Genomic DNA, 4,540 nt, shown 5'->3' on the forward strand with positions numbered 1-4,540 from the left:
CTTATTTAACTTAGTATAATGTTCTCCAGGTCTAACTATACTGTTGCAAAAGGTAACAGTTTCTCCTTTTTTATGATCAAGTAGTATTCCATTGTGTAAATGTCCCATAATTGTTTTATCCACTCATCTACTGATGGCCACTTGGGCTGCTTCTGTTATCTTGGTGATTGTAAATAATGCTGCAATGAACATAGGTGTGCTTATGTTCTTTCTAATTAATGTTTTGGGTTCCTTTGGATATACTCCCAGAAGTAGAATTGCTGGGTCAAAATGCAGACCCATTTTTTAAGTTTTTGAGGTACCTCCATACTGCTTTCCAGAGTGGCTGCGCCAATCTGCATTCCTACCATAAGTACAACAGAATTTCTCTTTTTTCGCATCCTCACCAGCACTTGTTGTTTATTGATTTATTGATGATAGCTACTCTGGTAGGTGTAATATGGTATATCATTGTGGCTTTAATTTGCATTTTTCTGATGATTAGTGATGTTGAGCATCTTTTCATATGTCTGTTGGCCATCCATATGTCCTCTTTGGAGAAGTGTCTATTCAAGTCCTTTGCCTATTTCTTAATTGGGTTGTATTTTTTTTTAGTGTTGAGTTTTGAAGGTACTTGATAAATTTTGGATATAAATTCCTTATCAGATATATTGGCAAATATGTTCTCCTATTCTGTGGGTTGTCTCTTATTTTGTTTTCCTTTGTTGTACAAAAAGATTTTAGTTCAATGAGGTCCCATTTGTTTATTTTTTCTATTGTTTCCCTTGTATGATGAAATATATTCAATAATATATTTTTACAAGCAGTGTCCAAGATTTTGCTACCTATGTTTTCTTCTATGATTTTTATGGTTTCATGTCTAGCACTTAAGTCTTTGATCCATTTTGAGTTTATTCTTTTGTGTGGTATAAAAAAGGGGTCTAGTTTCATTTTTCTGCACCTATCTGTCTAATTTTATTAACACCACTTATTGAATAAACTATCTTTAGCCCATTGTATGTGCTTGCTTCCTCTGTCAAATATTAATTGACTGTAATACTATGGGTTTATTTCTGGGCACTCTATCTTGTCCCATTGATCTATGGGTCTGTTTTTATGACAGTACCATGCTTTTTTGATTACTATGGCTTTATAGCAGTTGTCCCCAACTTTTTTGGCACCAGGTACCAACTTTGTGAAGGACATTTTTTTTCATGCATGGGGACAGGATGAACTGGAGACGGAGCTCAGGCAGTAATGCCAGTGAAGTTTCGCTTGCTGGCTGGCCTGCAGCTCACTTCCTGCTGTGCATCCCAATTCCTAACAGGCCACACACTTGTACAAGTCCACAGCCTGGAGGATGGGGACCCCTGATTTATAATATAGTTGATATTAGGTAGCATTTGTTCTTCTTTCTCAGGATCACTGTTGCTATGTGGGGCATTTTGTTATTCCATATAAATTTTTGAAATATTTGTTCTACTTCTGTGAAAAAAAGTTGCTGCTTTTATAGTAACACCTCCAGCCAGGTGGTAAAATATTTAGAAATCACAAAGATACCGGCACAAACAGAACTTTAGCCACAGACAGGCATCCTGGATGTCTTTTTTGCTGGTTATCTTCTAGAATCAGATCCTTCTTGAGATCAGAATTACAAATGTAAATACTCTTACTCCTGTTAAGTATTTGATTGCTCTTCAAAGATATCCTGGTTTACTTTAATCAATGTAAAGCAATTTCATTCCTCAAATCTTAATTTCCAACCCTGATCACCAGGAAACAATGATCAAACCCATATTCTCTTTTTCTTCAGTGATCATGATGGCATCATCATAGTTCAGGTCGTGGGGAACATAATGACAAAAGTTACACTTTATTCTTTGTCTCATGCTAGGGTTAGGTACCCTGGCCTGCTCTAACTCTACTATTGATGTGCTTTCTGCTTGTAAATTAAATACCAAGAGTGGCTGTTCTCAGGCTAAGGGACCATCGCAGAAGAGGTGGGCATGTGAAATCTTAAGAGCCGGATAAGAAAGATGCAATGGGAAGAAAAGTCTGACTCCATCCTGAAGTTAATCAACTATCTTAACTGAAACCAGACCTTGTTACCATATTTCCCTCAGGAGTGAGGAATGAACAACAAAAAGCGGAAGATTGTAATTGTAGAACCAGTCCAAACTGGCCTGTCCTGTTTCTAGAGATAGAGATGTTTTTCAGAGGCAACAAAACAAATCATGCAGTCTGACATGCACACTAGAGAAAGAATTCACCTTTCAACATCATTAGTTGGAAATCTACTGCAGATTACATATTAAACCCCCCAAATTTAAATATGTGATTAATAAAAAGCAGAGATCCTTTAGCCCCTGCATATTAAGCTCTCACTTTGCCGAAATAATGTAACTCTATAGAATATACAAAACTTCCTTCAATTCTTCCTTTAAATATAATACAAAAATCTGTGGCTGAGGAGACAGATTAGAGCCTCATGATCTGTCTCCTTGCTGGTCTATTAGCAATAACAGCTTTTTCTTTACTCAAAAGTTGATGTCATAGTACTGGCCTCCAGCACAGGCAGTGAGCCCTTGATCAGTAACAAGCAAACTAGATTATCTAATTAAGGACAAAGATTGTCAGACCAAATTTTTTAAAATTATATATTGTCTATAAGAGATTGTCCTTGAGCCAAGAGACACAGAATGTTTGGGAGGAAGGTGAAAGAACGGGGAAAATGTATACCATGTAAAACACTATCCAGAAGGAATCTGATGTGACTATACTAATAACAGGCAAAATAGATTTAAAGAAAACAAGTATTACCAGAGACAAAGCATATTTCCTAAAGCAAAAGGATAAATTCAATAATAAGTTAAAATTTTTAAATTTGTTTTAAAACATAGGCTCATATAATGCAAACTGACAGAACTAAAGGAAGAAAGGAGCCGTTATAACAGAAGAGCAAGAACAAATCATTGACTTTAATTCCACTAGACACAGAATTCTCAAAAAAAAAATTTCTTAGACTCGTAGATGCAGAGAACAGACTGATGGTTGCCAGAGGAAAAGGGAGTTGAGAGATTAAATGGGATAAATGAATTGATTCAGAAATACAAATTGGTAGTCACAAAATAGTCATGGAGATGTAAAGCACAACATAGAGAATGTAGTCAAAAATATTGTAATAACTATGTATGGTGGCAGGTGGGTACATGAAATATTGGGAAAATTACTTTGTATAGTATGTGATTGTCCAATCACTATGCTGTACACCTGACACTAATACAAAATAATATTGAATGTAAACTGTAATTGAAAAAAATTAATTTTTATCTGTTAAATAACTTTATTCACGAACAAGGGTCAGACCCTACAAGCAACCTGAATTTCTTGTCAAAAAAGGCAATTGCCATTTTAGATATTATTCTAAAAAGTATCTAGTCAAGATCTCTTCAGGTCATATTTTAATTAAAATTTCACTTGAGTAAAAGTTTTTGTTTTTCAAAGAAGTGTGCTTTCTGCCTGTTTTGGACTCTTTAATCCTCTTTTGGCTATGACCCATGCAGAGAGTGTTTAAGTTTTGACAATGTTCATCCTAAATCTTTTAGCCAATGTTCCGTGACAACTAGAAATCACACTTTGTATTTAAAACACTTGGCTTAAAGTATAACTGGGTATGAAAACAATTCACAGTACCAAGTAGAATGGAAAGTTATTTTTTTCCACAGGGTGAATGTGTGATTACAGAAAGTAACATTTCATGAAGTACTCAGCATTAACTTAAAAGATTGTCTGGGTCATACACATGTATAGCAACTGAATGTGTCATAAATGATTAGCAAGCAATAAATTGTCCATGGGTTCTAGCTGTCAACTACATGAAATCATTAGCAAATAAAACTTGATAGTTTAAGACCAGTTTCAACTCAATTTCCCCATCTCCACCAAAAGCTTTTTAATCACCTTTAAAATTTAAACATGGGACTTCCAGCCAAAGTGGAGGCATAGGTAGATACACGTTGCCTCCTCACACAGCCAAGAGAAGGATAACAACCAATTTAAAAACAAAAAACAACCAAAACTGACAGCAAATCAGACTGTATGGAAGTACAACAACCAAGGAGTTAAAGAAGAAACCTTCATCCATACCAGTAGAAGGGGCACAGACAGGCAGCTGGGGCAGAGAAGACATGTGACAAGGCAGCTGCTGGCAAACTGGGCAGTCCCACATTTGCCTGCAGATAAACTGGGAGAAACAGCTGGAGAGAGAGGCAGACCACACAACACAGGGTTCCAGCATGGGAAAAGAAAGCCTCAAAAGCTCTGGCTGTAAAAACCTGTGGGGGTTGTGGTGGCAGTGGGAGAAACTCCCAGCCTCACAGGAGAGATTTTTGGAGAGACCCACAGAGTCCTAGAACATACACAAACCTACCCACACAGGATTCAGCACCAGAAGGGCCCAATTTGCTTGTGGGTAGCAGGGGAAGTGACTGAATGCCAGCAGAGAGCCAGTAAGCAGCATTGTTCCCCCTCTGACCTCCCCCACATACAGCATCGTAACTCA

Source organism: Pteronotus mesoamericanus, unplaced genomic scaffold, assembly GCF_021234165.1.
Source record: "Pteronotus mesoamericanus isolate MK-2021 breed Mesoamerican mustached bat unplaced genomic scaffold, CSHL_Meso_final contig_130, whole genome shotgun sequence".
NCBI classification, from domain to species: Eukaryota; Metazoa; Chordata; class Mammalia; order Chiroptera; family Mormoopidae; genus Pteronotus; species Pteronotus mesoamericanus.